This window comes from Canis lupus, chromosome 23 (genome assembly GCF_011100685.1).
Source record: "Canis lupus familiaris isolate Mischka breed German Shepherd chromosome 23, alternate assembly UU_Cfam_GSD_1.0, whole genome shotgun sequence".
NCBI lineage: Eukaryota > Metazoa > Chordata > Mammalia > Carnivora > Canidae > Canis > Canis lupus.
In genome coordinates, this window is record NC_049244.1 from 10,870,739 (window position 1) to 10,898,565 (window position 27,827).

Consider the following 27,827-nt stretch of genomic DNA (forward strand, 5'->3'; position numbering starts at 1 on the left):
GGGTTTGGAAATAAACTGCTGGTTTTTGGGGGGGGCGGGCAGGGAGAAAACAGAACATCTAGCACTCTCTCCATTTACCTTCGCATCTTAAGCAATGTTCTGGAAGAAGGTATTTTGATAGACAAAGTCCATAGAACGCTTTGTTCTGAAGCAAACTGCACCAAATCTCTCATCTATTTAATTTAGCTCATTATATCATGTGTATTTTTTAGTCAGACCAAAAAATTGCCTCAATGGCCACTGATAACCTGCTTTTCCTTTAGACCTTTTTCTCACATTTCTTTATAGTGTCTCATTTGCTTTGACACTGGCATCAGGTCACTGGCTGCCTATTTTCTCTGTACCGTCTGGAACCCACACCAGTCCAGCACTCACTCAGAGAAGCTGCTTCAGAATTCCTGATTATTAACATAATTAACACCTTCTCATTCTAGAACAGGCCACTAGTCACCTTTCAAGTGAAGCAATTATGGAAATAAGACATCCAGATGCGTAGTAATTTCATAATAACTACACACCCATGTAGTGCCAGAGAAGGCCTCAAGGTTTCAAACCCGCTTAAGTATGCAGTGATGCCAATTAGGGCGATAACTTGTATTTATGTGGCGCCATCCTGCCCCACCAGCCTAAACTAGTGCATCAAGGCATACAATTAACAGTCACATATAAGGAGTGACAATATTGGGAACACCAAGGATCTTTTCAGAAGGGAATACGGGCAGAAGAAACCTTAAGGGCACATGGCTTTTCTCTTCCCATGGAACAAGCTCTCCCAGTGAGTCACAGCTGACCGGGAGGGCAGAATGAAGCTCTGGCGTCTTCCTTCCTCAAGTCTTCTAGAAAGAGGGGTGACACTGACAGAGATGAAGACTTGGCATATCTGAGCCTGGGGCTGGGAAGGATGGTGGGTATGCCAGATGTTAGCACCCACAGGAGTCTGGATAGTTCAGGGTGGTCATCCTAGGATAATATAACTGAACAGGATAAATGTGCAATTTAGCAGCAAAAGACGAAGAACCTACTTGTGAATACCGCAGGGAGATAAGGCTTTGCAGCAGCAGGTGTGAAAAGATGGTGTTTGCACACTGCGTCCACAGCGCCATATGGTTTCCATAGACAGTGATGTGATCATCAGTGCCACTGACCAAAGACCTGAGTTAGGATGGGCAAGAGAGCTGGCCAGCTCCGTCCTCTACTGCCAGCCCACAGACAGAGCACACTCACTTCTGGCCAATGTGGTTTCAGACAAAAGAGACCAGAAAGCTGGAGGGTCTCGAAACCCGGAGCATAGCAAGAGATGTGGGACACTGAGAGAGCAGAGATCTGACTGCGATAAACAGATGTATCTGGGTTGGCCTTATTTTATTGTCAGAGAGCAAAATTAGATTCATCTAATTTTGGAAACTGCAGGGAAGAAGTTCCATAGAAGGCATACACATTTGCTTAGACATAAACTGGACAATCTGTTATAGTTGTTGGGGTGGAGGAACTGGTGCCCTAAGCACAGAGGTGAGGGGAGGCTGCCTCTGAGACTCAGCCAAGGAAAGCAAGTCCCACAAAGTGGCAAATATGCGGGTGACAACAATGACAAAACCATGGCCACGTTCCTACATGGGGTCAGACATGTGATCCTCCTCAGTTGCCTGTTCCTTTATTTCATTGCCTAAGAAAATTTTTTTAATTAGCATGGAATAAAATGGACTTTTCCGTATATAGTTCTATGGTTTCTGGCATGAAAATTGCATTTACCACTGCCACAATCACGATCCAGAACGGTTCCATTGCCAGAAACAATCTCCCTCTGCTGCCTCCATTCCCAAACCCTGGTAACCACTGATCTCTTCTCTTTCTCTGTCCCTAGAGTGATGGTGTTTTGAGAGTGTCAGATAAATGGAATCCTATTCTTGACACTGGCTTCTTTGATTCAGCACAACGTCTCTGAAATCCAACCAAGTTGTATGTATCAACAGTCCCAATTCTTAAATAGAGGGTAATGAGGGACCTCAAATGGCTACTTTGGCTACTTTAAAATCTCTGTTTTTTTCAGATGTTCTAAAATTCTTGGCTCTACCTGGGGAGCAGTGAATCTAGTTTAAGGAAATTATAGTATCTGGTGGCTCTCATGGATCTTTTTCTTTCCACTGGTGCTTATTTTAAAGAAAATCTAAATTCTAAAAAAAGCCCCAAAGCCCACATCACTATAAAAAACTTAAATGCTATGGATGAATACACATAAGTATGAATAAGAAAATGAAATTTTGCCTCTACAACTTACACTTTTATCGGGACACACTATTAATGGTTTGATGCCTATTCCTATGGACTCATTTCTAACCTTATCTAGTCATAGATAGTCAATATTTATAAAAATGAAATCTTATTATAAATACACCTGTGCAACCAAATGCCATATGCATCTTTTTCTATCAATACATATAGTTGCACCATATTATTTTTAAGAACAGGATAGTTTTCTATCATATAGATGGGCCAACATTTACATAATAGGTCCCTATGGATGAACATTTAGATATTTCCAAGTTTTCATTAAGACAATATAGCAATAAACACCTTTATTTATATATCTGTTAGGATTTTAAACCATTTGAATAAAAAATAAATCTCTTCCCAAAAAAAGGGGTATTTGTTGGAAAAGCATATTAGATTTGACAAATGGTATTGCACTGGGGACTAAAAATATAGAAACATACAGGATTATTAAAATATAAGTGCCAGAATTCAAGTTCCCTAATTTGTGTGAGCATGAAGATGTTTCAGATTAATATCACATTAATTGGCCTTAACTCCACAAGACCAGTGTTTCCTCTCTGGACAGTTAAATGCCCTGAGGCTAAGAGCTGTTTCCTGCCACAGATTTTGCAATCCTGCTGTCACTGAGCTTTCTGGACTTGGTGCACTAGAGTCAATGTCAGAGATTAGAACTGGCCAGCACAAGGACTGTGTCTCTAATCCCTAGCATGCCTATTTCCCCCTTGTTCCATTCAATCAACTTCTGCCAGCTTATCTCTCTCCCCAAGTGTCTTGATTTTGCTTTTGCAAGGAAATGGACCCCATAGTGACTACTTTTTACAAGTCTTACAAATTATCTGGCAATCAGAGCACATTTGGTCATCTCCCAAGGCTGGCCACTGCTCACGTACTATCCCCACTCCTCAGGCAATGCTTACCTTGGCAGTTCTTATAGGCAAAACCAGTCAGGTTGGGTCTAACTATTCTCCTACTGTTCTACAAACTCATCCAGGAATGAGGCTGCAGGGACCCGAGTTGTAAGTGGAAAAGCAATGATGCTACAAGAAGCAGGTGCATCATCAAGGTGAAGAGTGCAGAGTGAGAGGCTCAGAGCCAAACCATGGACTAAGAGGTCTGTTGACCCCTAAGTCATCTAAATGTTCCAAAGAATCTTCTGCCTCCAGCACTTTGTGGCTTAAAGTACTTCGATGCCCACAATTTCACTGCGGAGTAGTTCCAGGCAACAGAGCTAACTAAGCCTGGAAGCAGTCCAGCCATGGCCATGGAAGGAGTCTGAGGTTCTGGGCTTTTGCTAAGCCCTGCTGCTAATGCTCACAGTGGCTACAGAGACTAGAAAGAAAAGAGGCAAGGGTGCAACAGGAAGCCAGGAGGAGAGGCCCAACTCTGCCCATCTCTGGGGGCAAGGGTGGTCCCCAAGATCTGGAGCTTAGCATTTGGCATGGTAGTTTCCCAAAGATGAAAGGGTTTGCTCATGTAACAAAAACACACGCGCGCGCACACACACACACACACACACACACGCATAAATCCCTCTCATAAAAATACAGAAGCAGCCTCAGGTCCCTGCTCTCTGGCTTTCATTTAACTTTCTAATGAACTCTTTCAGTCACAGCAGCCATTTGGGTAAAAGAAGGGAGTTGCCTTCAGACAAACTTAGGTATGGGTTAGCTCTATGGGTCAGGCCTGCAACCATTCATTAGGGTAAGAGATCTCGTTTATCCTGACTGAGTCAGGCAGGACTGTCTCCTTGGGGCCAACAGTTGAGGAAATGGCACAGCAGTGATACACGTAAGGGACTCGTCAAGAGAGCAGAACAATTGGGCAAATCAATTCAAACTGGGCATGTGCTCCTGGGTTCTTGACAGCTAATCTGCTCCAATTACCTAAAGAAAATGGAGTGTTCTTGGGCTAATAATGTGTGCAATTATAGAATAAAACCTGTTTAACATTCATTCCTTGCTCTTATCTTAAAAAAAAAAAAAAAAAAGGAAAAACACGAAGAAAAATGTGTACCTAAGATTATTCTTAATGCTTTTTGTTTCCTGTCCACACTCCCAATCCCAGGGTAACAAAAATGTCACAGTGTCCTTTAGGATTCCTCCTTTTCTATATTTACCTATACGTTTTCTTAACTATTTTATAAACTCAAAGGAAAAATAAACTTTTTCTCTGCAATCCACCTTCCTCTTCATTCCCAACCAGGCCAGATTTGTAGACTCTTGAAAGTTGTTGGAGATAGATTTCTTAGTACTTTGTTTTCTCCATTTGGAATTTAATGAGAGTTCCCCAGTAACTCCACTGATCTCTGACTGACTGTTAATAACCTCAGATTATTCCTTATAATCTGCCTTTAAAAAGCAAGTGATAAATATTCATTAATATGGAACAAGTAGACATATTACTAGAAGAAAATACACCAAAATTATAACAAATTTATCTGGGAGTATGGTATAATTTTTCTTTCCTCTTAAATGTCTTTCCAAATTTTCTATAAGCTAAAACAAATAGTCTTTAAAAATAAAATACAATGTGAAAATGTACCTGTCCTAGAAGTACAAGATCATAATTAAGTGAAATAAGATCTCGGGATTTGGGGTCTTAGAATCTCCTGGTTGTTTCCTTAGTAGCTGCTAGAAATCTGAGCATGACCACTGTATGGCCTGTGGGCCAGTTCCTCCAGAAAGCAGAAATTCTCCAGCCAATAGGAAACAAATAAAACATAAACCAACAGACTACATTTCCCTTTCAAAGATGATCTGTCCTAAAGGAATCCATTATAAAGCAAATCTGGGGGCCTTATCACCATTTGTGAATTCCAATCAAACATTCACATGATTTCAAGAAAATTCTGGAAAACAGTCAAGCCCGAGCAAGAATCAACTTGATTTCATCATGATCAATGACACTAGTGGTACAAAAGGACAATATTTAGAGCTTCCCATCTTCCCAGTGACAAGTCTTAGTTGGAAGCTAGAAATCTTGGCTGCTCAATAGACTACGACTAAGCTTGCACCTTTGCTGCTTGGATGGCCAGATGGTGTGGCAGGAAAAATCGTTTAAGATCCTTTCTTTAGCAAGGTTGGCATCAACCTTTAAACCAACTTTAATCAATCTTTAAATATACTTTCTAGTCATCTCATGTGGAATTTCTGAAACCATTTTCTTTTCAAGCAAAGCATTGTGTGTTGAGATCCACAGGGCAGGATGATAACACACTTCTGAATAACTTGTGCATGGCCATGCCTAATCCAGACAACGCAAGAAAGAATCTTTCCGGAAGGTTCCATCTTAGACTGTATCAATCAGAATAAACTGTGAGGACATCATCCAGAAAGATATGTTTCAGATCAATGCACTGAACAGAATCATGCAGACAAGTATAACCTGGATCATTTCAAACTGCAAACTGACTGCCAGTGGGATCTACAGAAGTTAATGTTATAAGAGCAAAACCCAACAATGTACATGGCCTCAACATACATGCATTCACAGACAGGAATCAGTTTACAGTTGCTGCTCATTTCTGTCTATGACTGTGAGACTTTCCACATCCTTTTCAATGGAGATGTGCCCCCCCCCCCCAAAAAAACAAAACAAAACAAAAAAAAAACAAAAATTAGTGCAGAGAACTTAGATACCCAATCAGAAATGGGGGCTCTATGCCGGGCCTGTGCTTGAGGAAAGAGGTGAAATCAGTAGATGTCTCCACCCGCCTTAGCCTACATTCCTTTTTCTTTGTCTTGGTGTCCAGCACTTTTTTTTAAATTCAGAAATCTTTCCTACCTTACCTAGGGTAATGAAGGAGATTGCCATCTTATGATAACCTTCATTTTTGTCTAAAACAAAATGGTTCCCTTTTGTCATCCATGCAGGAGCTATTTCACTTTCCATTGTTTGCTGCACAGGACAGAGAGGGCTGGGATGCTGGCTATTTAGGACAGGTATAGCGTAAAATACACCATGAATGCCAAGTTACTAAAGCTTCCAGGCCTGGCTTTCCTATTTTAGTGGACGGGGACTATTTATTGTAAGATCATAAGATCTTGAAAGGAGAATATAAGTTCACAGGACAGGACAACTAAGGAAAACCCCACATGCATTGGCAAAACTGAGAGTAGGGGAAGGTCACTGTTGCAAAATTGCTTCTTCCCCTCTCCTCCTTTATTAGAAATGTGTTGCTATGGTGATGGGAAGAGGGCGGAACATGGGAGGTCTGTGAAAGGTATTGCAAATTGGAGAAGGCTTAACTTACAGAAACCTTCGCTAAAATTATTTTTGTGAATAGGGTTGAGAGGCTGCCTCATCTACTCTCAGGTGGAGGCCTGTTGAGTATGTTGAGGTCCTATTGGCCACCTGGTTCTTTGTTTCCCCCTGTCATGTTGGGGGGATCCCAAGCTCTGGCTAACACAGAAGATATCTCACCTATTCTGGGTTCCTTCGAGCTCTACATTTCTGGACCTCTGCAATTACTTTGGGGGATTTTTTTACAGTTTATTTTTCTGAGTAGGGTATGAAAATATACACATATAAACAAATGTATAGAGACACCTGGTTTACCCATCTTTAGAGGTTCCGTGCTTGTCCATAAATGCATGGTATGGTGAGCTGTGGGCAGCGACACGGATTCAGCTCTGCAGATGCTTCTCTGGGCCCTCTTCTGTTGCCACCCCTCCACTTCCACACATGTTCCAAAGGGGTGGCAGGAAGTCCCTTTGTGTGGTCACATACCATTTAAACAAAGAACCAGTTCTGGGTCTTTGAAGTTTACTGCCTAAGGATAGATATCTGAGATGAATGTATTAAAAACGAGAATGGATTTGAAGACTTATGGAAAAGAATTAACTACAAATCATAAAAAAAAAAGAGTTTCACGTCTAATTAATTTTTGTTTTCATTCATCCTTTGAAGGAGTAGAAATAAAGAAGATTCAGACAGAGCAGGGAGGAAAAACTGAACAGGGCTCTGGAATGTCATAGCTAGAGGGGAAAGGGCCAATCAAAATGATGGCTCATTTCCTTGGGACCAAGAATTTAAGGCAGGATGAAAATTTCTAATACTGAAGGTGACAGAGAAAAAGGGCAATATAGGGAAATTGATACTGATAGGAAACTGCTGGTTATACAAACATGAGAAACAAAACTTGGACAGTTGTCACATGATTTTTAAAAGGTATTTTTAACAATGGCACCCAATTCCTTCTTCATAATAGTATTCCTTGCAAGACAAGTAGAGTGGATAATTAAATCATGAAACAGCACTATTACACATGCTCATTAAGCGTGCAGTTGTAAGTTAGCTTAATTTGAGTTAGGACCTAAGGCTCAGGCCTTTAATGCTGGCTAACTTCATGGTAAGATGATCTGAGGGTAAAGCAGCAGATTTCATGACCTAGGACTTAAAAACTGGTGACAAAAGTAATCAGCAACTTTGAATATTTATCTATCTCTATTGTCACTTATTTAATGAATCCCTAACAAGTTTGGTAAGAAAATCTTCATCTTTGTATCATCAAGTTTAATGAGATTGGAAATTATTAAAATATGGCTTGATGGTAGCTGATAGTTTCTTGGGAACACACTAAAAATTCAAGAGATGGTAAGACAAAATGAAAGACTTTTTCCCTCTTGCAAAAAAAGTTACAACCACTAATGCCACAAGATTTAAGAAAATTATGGCCTGTGATGAGTATAAGCAAAGAATGCTAGTGTAATGCTAGCCTACGCTACAGAAATTGGTCCTTGCAAAACAGGTGTGTCCTGGAAGCATAAGATTTAAGGGAGTTGGATGTCAGAAGAGTGAGGACCGAAAGAAAAGATGTAGTGGTCTTTGAACCTCACTGACCTTCTCATCTCACATTATTTCTTATCTTAGATATTTAAGAGTTGTCTAGCCCAAGGCTTTTGGGGAATATGTAATCAATCAATGGAAAGGAACATATCAACATGAGGTCACTCAAATAAAAAATGCTCCAAATTGCTTATAAAGAAATACTTAACTTGAGAACAGGAAAAACTGCAAACTTCTTTGAGGACAAGGCTTCTTTAAGAACAAGAGAGGGGGAGAGAGAGAAAGAGAGGGAGAAATGCAGAGGGAGGGCAGGCAGAAGGAAGCAGCTCTGTCAGCTGAATGCAGATACAGTCTCTGCCACCCAGCACAGGAGCACAGCTTCCACCCAGATTTTCTCAGCTCGTTGGAGGGTAAGTGGGGGAATCAGGGCTCCCTCAGTTCACCAGTCCCAGCCTCGGGCACTCCCAGCAGGATCCCAGTACTATTACCTGGAAAACCTCCACACTAATGAAGTTGCCTCTGGAGGAAAACACTTTCTGTACCAGAGAGAACAGCCAGCAAAGGCTCTCAGAAAATAGCATGCACTAAAGGTGCCCCCATATGAAGTTTCAAGCCTGTAAGGAAATGCAACAGGAAATTATGGTGGTAGAACTTCAAACCCCTCTGAAACTTCCTCCAGTGTTACTGGGATCAGTTTCTTCTCACCAGGTTTCAAGGATAGGGAGTCAACACTCTAGAGGTTTAAGGAGAGGACTTGATGGTACAGGCAGGCGTGGGGCTGGCTCAAAGGTGCGGGAGAAATTTCACCCCAATCCATGTCCACTCTTCTTTACAAACATCCACGGTCTGTCCCTCCTGTGACTACGTCACTAAAGCCCTCAGGTGGGTCTCTAGCACTGGCAGTTACAGAGCCTGGCATCGACTGGCACCCAGCAGGACTGGGCTCTGGGTGGCCAGCCACCCCTGCGTCACCTGCAGCATGTGGGATGCCCTGCACAGGAAGCCATGGGGTTGCAACCCCACCGTCACTTGCTCGGGGAGGGGGGGGGGCGGTGTGGAGGAGTCTGGTCCTCTGCTTCCTCATCCAGGAGACAGGGGAAGGGGCTGCACTGTGGCTACAAACCACCTTGCTGAGGCCGCGGACGATATTAACTCCATATGACAAGTGCTCTACAGCTCATGCTTATCAAATATCATCTTGTTGGACCATCAAACAATCTTTCTACCCAGGCCTTAGTCCTGTTTCTAGACGGGTAAACTGAGGCTCAGAGAGAATACGTGTACATAATGAGTCAACTGCCAATCCACTTCTTCTTACTCAAAATCCTGATAAGGCTCCAGCTTTACATGTCTGGCCTGTAAAGTGCTACCATATAGTATGTATTTTTATGCATATTTAAGAGTAGGCAATTTTGGGGGCACCTGGGTAGCTCAGATGGTTAAGCCTTTGGCTCAGGTCATGATCTCAGGGTCCTGGGATAGAGTCGTGGGTAGGGCTCCTGGCTCAGCAGGGAGACTGCTTCTCCTCCCACTTGCTCTCTCTCTCTCTCTCTCTCTCTCGCTCACTCTCTCACTCTCTCTCACACACACACTCTCTCAAATTAATGAATATAATCTTAAAAAAATTTGGTAAAATAAAATTGACATTATTCTCACAGACTCTTTGCATGGGCTGGGGGGCAGGTAGGGACAAGTTCAGGCATAGGAGCCACTGTCATCACCCCCGTCACTACTGTAGTCAAGGGCCTGTGTGGAGGAGGGAGTTCCCCAATTCCCCTGTTCTGCTGGGTGGGGTGAGGGAAGGGCAGGCACCCGAGGGGCATGTTGCCACCAAACACTCTCTGCTAGAAGAGGACAAAGCACATGCAAACATACACACATGCATGCATGTGTGCACAAGCGCAAACTCGTACACACATACACATAGTATCTTGAGGCCCTGTGGCCCAGAGTTCATCAGCATCACTACCAAATGAAACTGCTCACCGCTTTATAGTTTACAATGCTCTTTGCATGATGTGCTGAGGCGCTGCCAGCCTCATTTCCTAAGGTGGGATTTTCAAAGCCACTTTGCAGCCAAACCAGCCTCAAACACAGACAGTAAGTGCAAACACAGTTCCTCTTGCCCTGCATGAACCAGAGGCTCAGCCCTCTGGGTCTGCCATCTAAATAGGAATCCCAGTCTCAGGCAGCTCTGGATGTGGTGGCCCTTGAAGCTCTGAGATGAGGGGACATAGAGACCCACGGGGAGAATGTGTGAGTCTTTCTGTCTAGCCTCGTCCCTGGAAACCAGAGGGAAAGATGATGAGAGCTAATCAAGTTCTCAGAGCCCCACACCTTTTCTTCTCTCAAAGGCAGAGAGCTTTCTCAAATGGAACAAAGCAATTTCTTTGCCAAGAGAGCTTTTATGTTCACCTTCAAAATAGCATTTCTGCTTTGCACAAAGCCAAAAAGAGAACACCTTCCTTGAAAGAAGGTAAATAAGAAGAAAGTATCGAGGGCTCCAATTTTTCTCCAATAGGATCTGAGTGCTTCAGTATAAGGGTGCCTGGTACTTGGGATTTGCCCCCTGCTCCCCAACAGTGACACAGGTATGGGGAGGCTGCTGCAGATACAGCAGGAAGTTCCTGCTGGATGCTGTCTCTGCTGCTCAGAGGTCCAGCCCCAAAGGTCTCAGCATGACAAGGGGGCATTCCCTGCAGCATGCCCAGGAAATTCCCAGGTACCAAGAAAAAAACCAAAACTTAATTCCTGGCTTATGTGGGGTCCTTACTAGCTGGCCTTGCCCATGAATAGTTCTCAAGTGGAACACTTTTCTGCACTGGGCTTGCTACAGACTCCCTCCTCTGCTGACCTTCTGTATAAAACCCTGAAGACTGCTATAAAAATACCAATGTGATCGGATAGAACAAAAACCATTATGCAACAAATCCCAGTTGCCTGGACATAATGTACCAGGAAGCTCTCAAGTGACCAAGGGGAACTCCAGGGAAGAGACACCATGTGCTTTGGAGAAAGAGCCATGCATGAGGTAGGGGTGCCAGCTGTGGGCAGGAACCTGGGGTAAGCTTCTGGTGGATACAGCCAACACTCTGCCCATCCCCTCTGGTCTGTGTGTGTCCATCCACAGTCCTGGCCCCGAGGCTCCCGTCAGAAGTCTGCCCTTGACCTACATCTGCTCTACCCATACTCCCAGGGAGCAGCAAGTGCCTCAGGATGACTCTTGCACCTGAGTGACATGGAGTGCATATATGGAGCCCAGTCCCCTGGTCTCAGGGGCCATCCAGTGGCCCTTGTGGAATCAGGGTGAAACCACCCACCATGGGACTCTGCCTGAGATCCCAAGCTTGTTTGCCTTTCTTTCCTTCTATGTCTCATGCTTCCACCTTCCTCACAGGTTTCTCCCGAGAGCACTTCCTTAATAAACTAACTGAACCCAAATCCTCACCTGCGAGTCGATTTCTGAAGGACCCACCCTAAGACAGGTTCTGACTGGAAGGGACCTGGGAATGGGGCTCCTCTTAGGAGGCGGGAGCACAACAGTCTATATCTACTCTTCAATTTTCGTGTTGGGCCTCCAAAGAACAAAGGTGGGAACTATACTTTAGAATCTAGAATTCTCCTTGCAGCTAGAGGAAAACAGTCCTTTCTGACATACAACTTTGCTTACCAGTGTATTTAATCAAATTCATGGCTAAGGACTCATCTAGTGCCACTGCCTAACACATGTGGGCAGTAGGGCTTGTAATGGCTGCTGGTTTTCTCAACAGTGATTAGTGGTATTTGCATAAATTTGCAGAAGCACTTATCACAAAGAAATAAAGTATCCACCTAAGCAGTGCATGAAAATCAGCATAATATTAACCAAAAGAGGAAAGTAGAAAGGAAAATGTCACCAGAAATTTTAACTTATCCATCTTCATTCTTCCCCTTTAACACTGTTTTGCTGCTGCTTATATCACATTTGCATAATTAAATTGCTGGGAGTCTGTGTTTTAATTTGGATGGAAAGTATATATTACTTCTACTGTGTAAAAATTATTTGATGTTTTATTGAGTTTTTGATGCTCAGTCTTCAAATTACTAAAGAGAGAAAAATAGGTTGAGTGTTTCCATCCTCCACTCCACCCTACCTGACCACGAGGTGTGCAGATGTTGTGAGATGGTTACAGGTAGAGAAGTAAGGCCAAATAATTGCGAACAGATACAGGCTTCAGAGAGGCAGTGGAGTGTGGGGGACACATCCAGGCCAGTCTGTCCATGTCGCAGGGTCTTGCCACCAGTTTGCTGATGATGTCAGGTAGGAGTCATTTCTCTCCTTTTCGTTCATTCAAGAACCATCTATTGATGTCTACTCTGGGCCAATGAGGGAAACCGTCTAATATGGTAGTAATGAGCCATGTATGGCCATTTAAATGTAAATCTAAATTTAAATAAAGTTAAAATTCAGTTCCTCAGTTCCACCAGACACATCTGATGTGCTCAGCAGCCACCTACGACAATGGCTACTAGGCTGGATAGTACTAATCTACAACATTCCAATTGTAGAAAGTTCTACAGGACAGTGTTGAACTAGATGATCTCTAAGGGTATCTCCATCTCTAATGTGCTACAATTAAAGTGATGTAACAAGAAGCCTGAGTTCATACTTGAAACCACCTGCGGCACAAAGCTGAAGCCTCTGCCATTTTATAGGTGTTTGCTGGGAGGCTTTCATGGAACTGGGTGGGGATGAGTGGCAAACATGGGAGACAAAGGGGCAGGTTTCTCCTCTGGAAGGCAATCAGAGCCTCCCAGGAGGAGACAGGCATGAGTACAGACAGTTTACTGAGTGGGAGCTAAGGATGGTTCCTCAGCTGAGTATAGGACCAACCTCCTCCAATTTCCAAATGGAAGCCTGTCTGTTATACCAGCCCACTGCTGGGAATATCCCAGGCCAGCATTATAACTGCTGTTGCATCTAGATCATGTTCTCCAACATGTGAGCTCTTCATTCTCGTACCAATCCTGTGGTTATACCATCAAGGTGTTGACATAGGCAGGGTTATGTTTCAGTATAAGCAACAAGACAGAAATAGGATGACTGATATGGGATTTACCTTATGTGGCCAGGCCTGGTGATGATATGAGAGTTTATGTTATTGTTCAGCAAATATTCACTTGGGTTTGGCCATGTGACTTGATTTGGCTTCATGGGGTAGAGATGCTTCCCATCTCCTTGATTTTGGGCCTGAGCATGTGACCTGATTTAGCCAATGGGGGGTGTTAGTGGACATGACACAGGCAGAAGCCTATAATGTACTCACATGATTTAGATTTCTGTGCTTCTGCCGCTTGCCTGAAAGGACCCAGCTCTGACTAGTCCACGGCCTTGAGGAACACAGCAGAGCTGGATCCAACTTGTGGGCCGGGCCAAAGCCTGGATCAGCAGAACTCAAGTGACCCACAACATATGATCCAGAAAGAAATGCTTATTGGTGCGATGCTGTGGAGCTCTGGGTAGTTTGTTACATTACTGTGCATTATTGTGGCAATAGCTGATGGTGCGAGAGGGGAGGGATAGGCCGAGTTCAGGGAAAGGACATGGTGTGAAGCTGTGATTTTATTTAGTGACTAATCTCTTTTGAGGAGCTAGCCTGGCAACACCACATCAAGCATGATGAAGACAGACCAGGTGGGTTCTGACCACCACCGTTCCACCTGTGAGAGCTTCCCTTACTACAGAAACATGCCCAGACCAGAACAGCAACTCAAAAAGAGAAGCATGGATGTTGCAACCAGCTCTATCATTATATCATAACTGATTTCATGGAAGACATATGTGCCCAAGCAATCGTCACCAAGCACATAATTTGCCTCTACTGTCAATTTTTTTAGGCCCTATAATTCTGAGGGAAAGGGGAAATTCTGAAAATAACCTCATCCCTCAAGATCTTCATTTTCTCTCTTCTCTCCCACTTATGTTATCATCAGAGAGGTTTAGGCAGAAAACCACCAGCTTGTAGCAGGGTCTGGTACAGGAGGACAGACCCACAGAGATACATGAGCTACTCTCCTCACCCCACCTCACTCTTTGGCCTGCTTACAGTGTAGTGGACAAGACCTCTCATGTCTGTGCCTTGGCCTCTGGGCTACTCTTCCTGAGAATCGGTGGTAGGGCGTTGACTAGTCCCTGTGGTGAGGCTAGAAAAAAGAAGGACTAGACCAATGAAGGGCTGGGGGCCACAGTCAAGAAACCAGGACTACTGACTGATGGCAGTCCTGCAGGCTCCATGAGAGGAAGCACTGCTAAGCATCCCCACATTTTACTTCCCTGTAAAGGATGATGCTTGTCTCTCAGAAGATCAACACAAATAACTAGATGAATTGTAACAATGTACTTGAGAGTTGGCTCATTTTGTTTTGGAAATGAAATGGAACCTGAAGCATCTGTAGAACTATCTCTAATATCAGAACATTCCCTGAACTATTTATAAACAAATTTTGCTATAGTAAAAGCCAGGCAAGCATGGAATTTTTAGCTGAGGTGTTAAATTAGGTGATGTTAGGAGAAAAAAAATACTTTCAATGTGGTTTGTGCTGAGATGTGGGGGAAGGAGAATAAACTGCCATCATGGATTAGTGAGTTTCCTTCCTGCCGTTGAAGTGCTAGGTCAACGGTGAGTACAGAAGTATATGGGGAGCGTGCATTAATGAGCTGAGGGTTCAGAAGCAAACTTCCCTACCTGACTTCTTGTGCACGGGGCCAGGTTACAACACGCAGCCATATCAGAAGTGCACAGCCACAGCCACTTCACATCCAAGGGCAAGAGAGCAGATGGGACAGGAAGAGGCCTGCCCACAAAGCTGACCTACTGTGCTACAATCTAATGCTTTCATGTTGCATCCCTATAGAGCGTGACGTTTCTACTAGATCTCCCTCATCTATGTTGCAGTTAAAGCTGATTTAGGGGCTCCTAATAATTAGGATTGTTGCTACTGTCATTAGACCTAAAGTCATATAAGAAATATGCAAGCAACTCCTGCCTAGTAAAGAGCCAAATGGACAAAAAAGCAAACCTCCAACAGGCTGTAGTCTTGTTTTATTTTTTATTTTTTTATTTTTTATTTTTTTAAAGATTTTATTTATTTATTCATGATAGTCACAGAGAGAGAGAGGCAGAGACACAGGCAGAGGGAGAAGCAGGCTCCATGCACCGGGAGCCTGACGTGGGATTCGATCCCGGGTCTCCAGGATCATGCCCTGGGCCAAAGGCAGGCGCCAAACCGCTGCGCCACCCAGGGATCCCCTGTAGTCTTGTTTTAATTTGAACCCTCACCAGTTCCTATGGTCATATAAATTGTACAGAACAATGAATAACCCTCTGCCGCCATGGAAGCTTCTCCCACAGCCTCATGCTCAATAGCTTTTTTCTTTCCCACCCCGGCCGGGGAGGAGATTACCCAGGACAAGATAAGAGTGAGGACCCGCAGCAGAGCTGGTATGCTTATCTCTGTGCTTTTACACAGTTCACAGGAAGAACAGCTACTGCCTTGGACAGCACTTGGGGCACCTTATATTAGCCTTTTATTTTTAAACACTTTAAAGAAGATCACATCTGTTAATGCCTAGGTTTGATAAGCTTTTCTTTATTTGCCCAGAGCGTTCTCCTAGCAGCATCACACCAACAGTAGAAGCTGGGCCAGCTCTGGGTAGAAGGTACACCCTCTGGCCTCAAGCAGCTCATCAGAACCACGCTAAAGCTGGGAGCCCCTCCATGTGCAAGCAAGAGATAGTATCTGCAGGAATCAGGAGGTGGTGGCCCCTTGTGCTTTCCCATGAATTAGGGCAGGTAAGCCCAGAGAGCCTCAGTGTCCCTATATAAAGCTTGATCCAGCCCCCCAGGGCTTGCTTCCCCCCTGGAAGCAAGGAGGGTCCTGTGGACACCTGGGGCCATACCAAGGTTGGCAACCTTGGTGGCCAATCTTCCATCCAGGGCAATTTCATTGCCTGACCTCCAGGGCCCACTATCCTGAGATCCACAGCAAGGTCTCACTCATACTCAGAAGCCATCCTGCGGGGACAGGACACTTGGTGTGCACCAATGCTTTCTCATACTGCATCTTTAATAATTTAGTACAAGTCTCTCTTTCCCACTAGGCTTTGAGCTCCTGTGGCCGAGGGAATTTTTATATAAATTTTACTTCCTGTGCCTGGCTCAATCGCATGCAGGATTTCAATTCTTTCTCCTCCTTCTTCCTGCCTCTGTCTTTCCCCTTGTCCTGTCTTCCCTTCTTCTGGATGGTTGAATGTCCTCTATGTCTGTTTCATGCACTCTGTTAACAGCTAGTGGGGTGTGAACAAGACAGTTGCCCAAAAACCATGCGGTCTGCATGCAGGAGCCAAACATGACAATGACATGAAATGTTACAATGGGGTAAGGACAGGATGTTACCTCCCTATAGTCAGAACTGTAAGTGGAGACCTGCAGAGACAGCAGTGATGTGCTGGGGCAAGAAGGGAGGACAGGGGGTAGGGCTGGGAGGGAAAAATGTTCCAGGTGGAGGGGATAACTCAAAGACAAGCCAAAGTATGGCCAAGGAGGAGAGCTGATGGTGGCCAGAGTGGCTGCAGTGATAGTACAGGGAGGGAGGATGGAGAGGCAGTGGGAACTTGCCGATGGGCTTAAGCTGAGCAGTATGATGCTTCCCCCAGGTGCTCAATAAACATTTCCTGAGGACATGGCATATACTTTCACTGGGATGCACTTTCCTGCCACTTATATGGCCCACTGTTCTTGGGTGGACACATCATGACTGTCAGGACTTCATTTTATTTGTCTCTTGAGAGTTCCTAGCGTCTTCTTGCTCATGTCTCACAGGGAACACTAGGCTTCCTTTTCAAAGAGCATGTGCTCTATTTCTCACATACTGAGGTCCTTGGTACCCTTTCTCTGCACAAGGTGAGCGCAGTGAACATCGGCTCAGTGTTCCTATCGGAGGCCTGGATGTGGGGCCCAGCGGGGGCAAGAGGCAAGTCCACAGGAGGAGTGAGGGAAGACAGGAGGGAGGCTAGTGGGGCAATGAGAAGAGTCCTGCTATTTAATTTTTGTATGCTTAGTTTAATATTTTCAGGCTTTTGGCTGTTCATTTTCATTATTGATGACTTTCTTTAATAAATTACAAAATGAATAAGAAGTACTTTTGTGTGTGTTTGCTGTAGAAAAGAAATCTAAAGTAAAATAATTGAAAAAGATGACAGCAAGTAGGGCTACTACATCCTTGAGTTCTCTTGTTCTAAAATAATTCATTTAAAAAATCATTTTCCAAGTAGTTTTAAGTATACTACATTGAACATGACAAAAGAATGCAAGTCAGTCATCTGGATTTGAGGGCTCTGTCGCATATAGACTCACTGCTTTTTCTGATGAGCTTCCAACTTTTCTAATGGCTTAAAAATAACCTATAATACATGAGTCATTACTCAGGATTTATCTTCAAAGGACTCCAATTACAGAATTCAGTCACTAGAATCCCCCCTTTTAAACATAGGAACAAGTATTCAGGGAAAAAAAATCACAGAATCCACAAGTAAGGATTTATACTTTTTTTTTTTTTTTCCTGAACAGAACAGGCACTAAATACAAGTGCCATCATTGCAGTTCTGAGTTCAAAGGCACAGTACATCGGCTTTAAAGTTCATCCCAGGGACACCTGGATGGCTCAGTGGTTGAGCATCTGCCTTCAGCTCAGGGCGTGATCCCGGAGTTACAGGTTCGAGTCCCACATCGGGCTCCCTGCAGGGGAGCCTGCTTCTCCCTCTGCCTGTGTCTCTGCCTCTTTCTGTCTCTCATGAATAAATAAATAAAATCTTAAAAAAAAAAAAAGTTCATCCCAATAGGAAACTCATTCCAAAGTCTCACACGTGCTAACTAGTCTTGCCATGTATATAACTGCTTTCAAGCCTTTAGTATGTCTCTTCGTTTTTTGGGTGAATCATAAAATAAAAAATTCTCATTTTGAATATTTCCAGTATAGACTTCCAGTATAGACTTTTTAGACTTCATCTAAAAAATAGGTGAAGCCTGACAGCTCAAAACACTGCAGGGAATAAGATGGGTACTTTCCCTGGCTCTGAAAAATCAAGAGATGGCCATGCTCCTTCCAGACCAGTCTCTGATTGATCTTGCCAACTCCATTTCTTCCTCCTCCTTTCTTATATGCATTTAACACTCCGTCTGAGACTTCCTTTCCTTCTCTATATATGGCTCTCCCTTTCCTGCTTCCATATTCTTTCTCATGCCATTCCACATCTCTGGAATGTTCTTCCCTCCACCTCTGTATATCCGAATCCTACACATGTATTGAACTCATCTCACATGTAACCTAAGAAACCTGCCCTAGTATCTGCAGAAAAAAGGAGCCTCTCATCCCAATGGAATCATTGAATTGCATACTGCTGGCATGTGCCATCTAGTCTAGGCTCATCGAGGGCAAGGTAAATCCAAGGTGACCCCAGGGCATGGCTTGATTTACAACAGCCATCAGTACCTGCTCCCTACATGAGCAGTAAGGTATTGGCAAGCTATAAGCAGGAAGGTTTGTTGATTTAGTAAAATTTAAAGTAAATGGATGGAGGCACCAATCTTAACCACTAGACCACATACATGTACCCCTATGTTATTTCAGCATTATTTATAATAGCCAAATTATGGAAACATCCAAGTGTTCACTTCCATTAATAAATGAATAAAGAAGAGGTGGTTAAATATATGTACAATGCAATACTATTCAACCATAAAAAAGAATGAGATTTTGCCATTTGCAACAACATGGATGGATCCAGAAAGTATAATGCCAAGCAAAATAAGCAAAAGAGAAAGACAAATACTACATTGTTAGAGAAAGACAAACACTACAGGATTTCACTCATATGTGGAATTTAAGAAAGAAAACAAATGATCCAAGGAAAAAAAAAAGAGAGAAACAAACCAATAAACAGACTCTTATCTACATGGAACTGCTGGTTACCAGAGGGGAGATGGGTGGACAATGTATCATTGAATTATACTTCTGAAATTAATATTATTGTGAATATAAGCTAAACGAATTAAAATAAAAACTTAATTTTTAAAAAAGTAAATTCATGGAGAAAAGGCAGAAAAGAATAAAAGTCTCGGATATGAATGAAGTTTTGGTACAGCAGTAGTGTTCACAATCCAACATTTCTAGGGCCCAAAACAAGGTGCCCTAGAGACTAAGGCAAAAGCTACCACTTTGGTTTGTCAGCCAAATGCCAGGGGATTTGTACAAGTGCCTTATTTACTACACTGTTTTATTTCTCAAAATAATTCTAGAATGAATGTATTAGGATCCCTGTTTTACAGAGGAGGAATGGGGAGTCAGAGAGGCTAAGTGAGCTCAGATAGGCCCAAACTGCTAAAATTCCTTCTGCCTCTATGTCCCACTCCCTATGCTGCCCCAAGAACACTATACTCTAAGAGAAAGAAATATAGCAGCACATAAACTACAAGCCCCAGGAACACAAAGGCAAATGTAACTGTGAGACTCTTCTGAGCATGGGTACTTTTACAGCAGGAAAAAATCAAAAGAGGTCAATAGAGGTCCCTCACATCTGCATCATATTTCTTAGTGTCCACACTCATGAATTTACTCACCTATTAGATTCAACATGCAATATAATGCATCATATTTCTTAGTGTCCACACTCATGAATTTACTCACCTATTAGATTCAACATCATCTGAATCAGTAGGTATGAACAAATAGGGTTTGGCTGAGCCTTGCCAGAGTGCAGTAGAACCCTATGTCCTCAGCTTTTGGAAGACCCCAGAGATGCGAACACTTTCTGCAAGCCTACCTGGAACCGAAAGACCTGAGGAAGTGAAGCGCCTCATAAAGCTGTGACCAAAGTGGGTTCACACTTCCCCACATCAGTCTCTATGACACGGGTCTCTATGGCATAGAGATGGAGTGGTGGAAGTCTTCAGTCAAGGCTGCAGTCTAGCACACCTGGTAGACCAGAGGGTCTCCAAGGCTAAGGCCAGACTAATGGTCACAGGAGATGGAAGGCTGAACTCCTCCTGAGTCCATATACCCCTGCATCCAACATATCATTTATGGAGCTTATTTTTCCCACAACAACAAAAGTACCCATCCTTCCTCCCTCCATATCTAATGTAACTCTTAGAAGGCAATCACAGACCCTTGCCATCTGACTAGGAGCAAAAAAAGAAAAGCACCTGCTGAACGATATTTACTCAGAAACTGGAGATCTCTGGGATGATCCTAAGGAAGCCTGATTATCTTGGTTGGTTGCTGAGAGCTTGTCTCCAAGTCCATTCCACACAGGATGGACTTGAGCCAACCTCCTCTGCCTCCACCTCCTGCATCTGGCCCATTCACTAGCACCCAGCACATCACGGGCATGTGATTGAGAGGGACATGGAGGTGTAGTTGTCAGAGCAGCAGTAATATGATTGCTAGTAGTAGTAGTAAGCAGCAGCAGTAGCTTCTAAAGTCCTACCCTTCCTGTAGAACTGGACTCTGGGAGGAGCCAAGTCAGACTTCAGAGGGCAAAACTGGAATCTTTGCTACCCTACTCTGTTTATCAAATATGAGCATAAAACTAATGACCTCATGGAGCTCTGGGAACACATATAAGGCAGAGAAGTTTCTCCCTGGAGGTGTCTCACTATGGAATGTGGGGCCCAAGGTTCCTTTTTGTCATTTTCAATGCCATAGCATAATTTTTCTTCATGTGTTTTTTTTTTCCTCTGTAAAGTGAAGGAAATATCACCATGGCACCACTGTCAAGGCCACACATATCTTTGTGAAAAATAAGATGGAGATTATTTTGTCCATCTTGCCATTATTAATATGGGCATAAATTCCTTTGATATTTCATGGGTATATTTCCAGGCACATGGTAGACATTTTAAAATTTAACACTACATTATGATAAATGTGATTTGTGAAAGTCATTTCTTTACAAACACAGATCTTTTTCCATATTTTAGGCAAACCTACTATCCATCATCTTTAGCATTCCCATATTTAACCTGAGAAGATAATAAAAGTGTAGATTGAAAGAATCATTTTGTACTATTCTAACTCAGCTATCTCTGTCTCCCTTCCAGGGAAGCAACATGTTCTCCATCTTTTGTTTTTGATTCTATTTTTCTTGTTTTTTATTCCAAGGCCCGGGCCTTTTTAAGAATGAAAGTTATAGATCCCTTCTCCAGAAAAATGTGATGAGCAGAAACAAAGTTTTCATAGAACTAATTATATTTCACTGGAAGTTTATTTCCTTAATATAAACACAATGTAGAAATAATCTTTACAAAGAATTATGTAGCTTTCACTATCTTTTTTATGTGCTTATTGAACATATAAACCCCACAAGTGATCCTGCTTAAGAACAAACTTCAATTTGAAGGCTCGCTGTTATTTAGCTTGAGTAAGAAACTGAAATTATGGTATTGGTGCAGGATAGCCAGGTGGGCGTGTGGGGCGGGGAAGGGGAGTGTTTTAACAGTATAACTAAAGCTAAGCCTGCATCAAGTAACACCAGAATCATCCTGTATTCTTTGTGATGAATTCATCATTTACTCTTCACTATGTCTTTCAAGAAGTGTCTGAGTTTGGCAAGATTCCCCTCACTGGAACTGCCTCGGTCATCATTGAAAAGATCCAGAAATCCAAATTTCCATTTTAAAGTCTGAGCAGGAAAAGCCCCCAAAGGTGTTGGCTGCTGTTTCCAGATGTGTGCAGATTGCCTATTGCAGAGAAATGAATGAGGCTTGGTCCTTTTGGAGACCTTGCCACCAGGCCTTTTCCTCCAGCACTGGGCCATTCGTTTGCAGGACACCTGCCTGCAGGCTCCTCTTCCAGAATGGAAGTTCAGTCAAAAGAGCACACGACTTCTCAGGAGCACCAGGAATAGGAGCTGTAGGACCTGGTAATGAAAGATTCTCCTCATTCATATGGCCAAAATTAAGTGTTCCATGGTCAACTTCTACTTTTCAGCTGTTTTCAGGTGTATTCCTTTTCAGTTCACACCAGAGTGCTCTGGACTCATGACAAGTCAAGCCACCTGAGTTATTCTCTGGAAAGCCCATAAACTCTGGGCACTAGATGAGAACTTTACACTCTGTATCACAGCTTGACCAAACCCTTTAGAAGCTGGTGAGTCAAGGCCTTGGCTCCCCTAAAAGACAAGTTAGCACAACAGGAAATACTTCCGTGGGATTGTTGGTGGAAGGTCTGGTGCTAGGGTGTGTGGAGGCAGAGACTTATGCCCTTTCTTCTTCACAAAAAGAGTCAAACTAGGAGCTGAAACAATACACATCTGATGGACAAAAGCTGTGGCCTGGTTTCTGGAAATACACCAAGAATTGCATCCAGTTTCCGCTAATGAAAAGTGGCATAATTGCCAATTCCTCCAGGATGTATTTAGAAATAATTAGAAATTAGAAACTCCAGGCATTCTAGAGTAGTGTCTGATAGGCAGTGCTTCATTCTTTCTCTTCTCATGGATGCCCCCCATCCCCCCCAGGTCCTCCCTCTGCCCCCAACATTGCTATAAGAGCCTTACTGGCTACTTAGACATAAAGCTTTCCCTTGGAGACAAACCCAAGCTTCTGTCTTTTCAAATACAGCCATCTTCCCTACCACATGTGAATCTCCACAACAGAGGGATAGGTGTGTTGTGTGTTGTGTCCACTGTGACTACCAGGGTCACCCCCATTCACTGGGTAGAAGAACTGACCTTCCCTCCTTTCTGAGTCACCTTCTAGGGCATACATTCTCAACAGGGCGATATTGATCCAAAAGAGGTGAAAATTGGCTCTTGGTAGGGGCAGGACTAAATCTTAGATATTACAGTGATTTATGGCTCTCCCAGGGACCACCAGATAGACAGAAGGGCAGAATGTCTGCAGTATTAAAATTTAATAGCAAGAGGCAATTAGAAAAAAGTGTCTCAAAAGGTTCCCTTGGATGCATGATGATGATGATGATGATGATGATGATGATGATGATAATGATGAAAGACTGACAAATACCACTCCAGTGTATTTGAAGAATGGGGTTGGTGTGTCTCTGGACTGTCATGTTCTCTGGCTGTGGTCTTGTGCTCTTTACTAGGCTGTAGGCATCTCTGCAAGGCTCCGGTTACCACCTGGATTCAGGGACCCCTGACTCCCTCCCCCATCCATGCTCCAACTATCACTGTAGCCACCGAGGAATGGTGAGGGTCACAGCACACACTGTTCTTCCTTCCTTTCTCCCTCAAGGCATCACTGACTTGATTAGTATTTATAATAGTATTCACTGAGAGTTTCAGAAGGAATTTGCCATTTTAAAAAGAAGGCTAAAACTCTGTATATTAAGTTTTGGTGTTCCCCTGAGGTCTTCACTAGTCCTGCCACTGGGGTCCCCATTTTTAGCCACTGCTTTCCCTGGCCCCTTCATATTTTGGGGACCCCGCTCTTTTAGGTATAAGCACATTTTTCCCATGCTCTGGTCCCAGGTTTAGGACACTTTGACCACCAAGAAGCAGCCAAAAATAGTTAACAATCATAACAGAGCCCTTTTGATTTGGCCAGGAGAGCAGCTTAGCTGCTCTTAACCTACCCTACTCCTTTAGACTAGGTTCCCAGGCTCATCTCTGCAGAGCCCAAAGTCCAAGCAGGAGGTTGGTGGTCGTGGAGGAAGGCAAATGACTCAAGGGATCTAACCTAAGGTGCTGATTAAGAGGGAAATGTGTGTGCCTTTGAGGTCAGACAAGGGCAGCTCAAAAGAAAGTAGGGCATATCCATTTTCAAATCTCAAGCAAACTAGACCTGCAGCACCTTCTACCCACTGGGTGTCAAAATGGTGCCCATGGAACTTGGAATCTGCCTCTTGCCCTGCTTTCTCATACTTTTAACTCTGCTGGACTTGCTTTCAATGTCAGCAGTAGATGGTAACCTTCCTCTTTAGGCTTGGGAATCAAAGAAACAACTTGACTCTAGCCTCTTCCAGGGATACTGCCTCCTGCTTACTCTGTGAAATTTGAAGCTTGGTGTTCATTGCTCCTGGGTCTCCCCCTCTTAGAACCCTCTCTGGACATCAAGTTCCCATTGGTTAGAACAAGCAGGGTTTGGCTCCACTAAGCAATGACCTACCTCGCTGAGTATAAACCAGATAATGTTCACTCAAAGGGCTGGGGAAACAGGCACAAATTTGTACTGATGTATTTGATGAGCAATCTGTTATATACTGGACATGAAATCAATAATAACTAAAGCAAAACAAGGAAAGACTGTGTTACAATTTTCCAACTTATTTCCACGGGTTAACCTACTACATTAGCCAGAATGATGCTAGATGAAATAACAGTCCCCAACCACTCCCATCACCCAAATCTCAGGGGCCTAGAAGTTTACTTTTGTCTCCTCTAACAGATGGTTCAACACAAGCTTCAAAAGGCGCCTGCTACCTGGTACCTCAGAGACACATGCTCCTTCCACCTTCTGGCTCCAACTGTCCCATGGGTGGGTCTCAGAGCCCTCTGTATCCAGCTGGCAAATGGGCAAAGAGAGGAAAAGGCAGCTTTGCCTCCTAAGGAAACTCAACCCAGAATCTCACATATATGTGTTCCCACAAGCAGCTAGAATCTGAATGCAAGGGATGCTGGGGTATGTAATCCCGTTGTGGGCACCATGCTGGGTGCATCATTGGCCACTCTGTGGTCCCTTCTTCTCCCATCAGTCCACAGTGCCTGAGGAGAGGCTGTGCTAGAATCATGATCTCATAGGGAGGGCCTTATGAGACAACGAGGACCAATTTCCTTTTACCAAAAGGCGTGACTAGGCAGGGGCCTCTTATTTCCCAAGGATTACTGGCTGCCATTTTCATAAATTGCATCCATTACAAATCAAGCTTCTCTGGCTATCTCTGAAATCTGTTTTCAGAGATTTCAATGGAGAATAAGTTTTAATGGTTTCATTTTCTCCTATCTCATTTATGGAGCACATTTGCAGGTAATTCTCATTTTTGTTAAAGTTTTTGATTTTACCTCCTAAATTACAAACACTGGGTGGTAACATGCTTCTTGCTCATTAGGACAGGGAGCTCTCTGAGGTCAAGACCATATAGTAAGTACTCTTTATTGTACTTTCTGCTTCTAAGTTAGGAAGCAGGCAAAAGCTTGACAGAGGCCAGCTTATACAAGGCTCCTGGAATCTCAGGAAATGAGGACCCCACTCTGAGGCAGATCTGCCAGCCCAACAAAGAAACTGTTTACTAGAGTATAACTTAATTTCTAAATCTGTTTTCATGACAGGCACATATAATTGTAGATAAGAACTACTGTGCGGGCCTTTCCAGGTAAACACTTGCCCTCTGTTATACTGTGGAAATCCAGAATAGCTAGCTGACCTCACTTTTACCTTGTGGATCTCCTTTCCCCAGTGATCTGGGTCACTGACTTTCCCTTCCCCCAATACATGTATCAAAGCATTGATGTGTTCCTATTATGTTCATCATTTTTGAAGGAGTTGCTCTCAGCTCGCCACCACATTGGAAAGCAGCTAGAAAACTCTTACTTGCCAATGAACTGACTGTGCTGATGGCAAAAACAACTTTCCAAGAGTGCCTACCTATTAAGGAGAGCCTGTTCCCCCAAAAGAGATCTCTGGTGGTAGAATTTTAGGAACAGATGATGACTTTCAGGGAAGACAGAGATACTTTGAGGTGGAAAGCATTCCTAGTCCTCTTCAATCACCCTGAGAAATGGCAGCTTTTGGTTTACCCACATCTAAGACTTGCCCTGAGAAGAGGGATCCAATCCTGGGTTGAATCCCAACCTCCAAACTGCGTGCCCTTGGGCTCAGCAAAAGCTTCACAGAACCTAACTTCTGCTTACAGCTCATTACTGCACCCATCCTGGACTTAGTGATGTTTTTTAGTGTCATCGTCTCTATGGATACATTTTTAATGCAGATTTGGGGGTAGAAAGTCTTCAGGGCAGTATTCATAATCAATCAGCACTTCCTTATTGTAAGAGAGCTGATTGTCAAGATTGTTGTTTGGGAAAAATATTGTAGAAGATCTCAAATCAAACTGTATAATCAGCACTTGTGTTTTATGCAAATTAAAGACATATTCTTACACTGCATCACAGGAGCTAATCATCCCAGCACCATCACTCAGAGAAAGCATCTGCCACCCGAAATTTAGAACAATAATTCACAGTCCATGGAACAGTGCATCACCACAGATTAGACTTGTTATAAATTTATAATGATTTCACATAAAAACATTACATTTTAATAGTTTCAAGAAATGACAGGGTAGGGCTGGTATAAATGTTTAACTAGCACTGTCTCATATTCACACTTTGTTTATTTCATTACTGGGTATGCTAAAATGAAACAGCCAGCTTAAAAATGTCATCAAATTCAAAACAGAAAACTTCTGAACAGACACTCTATGCAAACCAGATTGCTAGCCCCAAGGATATCCCACAGCATCTTTTAGATAAACACCTGGGTATTTCATTTAACTATCAAGCCATTTTCCCTTACGCATAAATTGTTTATCACTCTAACCTTGGTGAGATGAAAAATAGGTCATGACCTTCATAATTGAATTTGTGTTCATATTTGCAGGCCACCACAGAGGGGCCCTGTCCCCTTATGTTCCCTGTGCCCAACTGCTCATTGGCTCTACTGTGACTTCCCATATTTTTCTATAAAGGAAAGAGGATCACTCAAAGAACATCAGGTCCTATGAATATGAGATTGAGATGTGACAGTCATCGGGATGTGTCAGACACACAGACAAGGCCCGGAGCTGCCTGGCAGGAATATATTTGATTTGTTATCGTCAGATGTATATTGTCTAGTGTCCTGTCTCTTGCTCATCTCTCTTTTCTCTGAATTGTCAGTGATTCTGACTATTCTTTTCTGATGTGATCATTCCTACAGCTCTAGGGATGTGGCAGCATTATAAATCATAACATCAGCAACTATATCCTTTATGTCTCCACTATTTATTAATTGTAGACCAAGCAGATTTAAAACTCCATGCCATACAAGCCGGTGCAAAAGGGTGGTCGTGAGACGGTAGGTTTCATAGGATTCCTTTCTCTGGGATTTTTAATTTTTTAAATAATTTCCGTAACACTTAAATTGTTATGACTAAAAGTCACATGTTACCTATACAATCAGAAACTAAAAATAAAGATTTAATTTTGTTAGCTAAGGAGGAAAAATGTTTCTCTGGTCTAGGTGGTCCATAAGGAAGACAGGATTGGTGTGGAAGGCGAGGTGAAACCAGGCAAAAGCCCATTAGAGCCGAGAGCCTGGTGAGCAGGTGCAAGTGGCAGGTTCAGGTCGCGGGTAGGAGCCAAGGCTGAGGGAGCAGGAGCTAAAGGAAGGGGTGAGGACAGCTGGGAAATGAGGTGCAAGGCAGAATGAGGCCTGGCAGTTCAGGTAGCAGGTGGAAAATGCTCCCTCCTCATTCCTGGAGAAGTGGAATGCTGATGGATGAAACAAGAAGGCTCAGGTGCAGGCTTTAAGCAGAGCCTGCAGGGTGAGAAGGGACAGGAACACCAAAAGGTGTGATCATGAGTAGCAAGCAGGGATTTGGGGTACAAGTGACCAACAGAATCTAAGCCTCTTCTATTTCTCAGGCATCTTCGGCAACCATGGGGAAGTGCTGGGACCCTATGGCATATCAATTGTTTTACGTGGTGATTAAAGGAAATGGTGACCCTAAAA

The 27,827-nt window shown here is 43.3% G+C and overlaps 1 protein-coding gene and 1 long non-coding RNA gene across 7 annotated transcripts in view; one reads left to right on the plus strand and one right to left on the minus strand.

Annotated features, from left to right (window-relative positions):
* The window catches only part of ULK4 (unc-51 like kinase 4), a 603,320-nt gene that overhangs the window by 61,704 nt on the left and 513,789 nt on the right, over window positions 1–27,827 (minus strand). The window lies entirely within an intron of this gene.
* On the plus strand, window positions 450–27,153 carry LOC111091882. 3 transcript variants are annotated; one of them, XR_005376878.1, is made up of 4 exons: window positions 450–904; window positions 1,862–1,956; window positions 24,507–24,740; window positions 26,715–27,153. It is a non-coding gene; the product is annotated as an uncharacterized LOC111091882 (long non-coding RNA). The 3 variants fall into 3 exon arrangements; XR_005376879.1 differs by lacking the exon at window positions 24,507–24,740; XR_005376880.1 differs by lacking the exons at window positions 24,507–24,740; window positions 26,715–27,153 and adding an exon at window positions 15,700–15,921.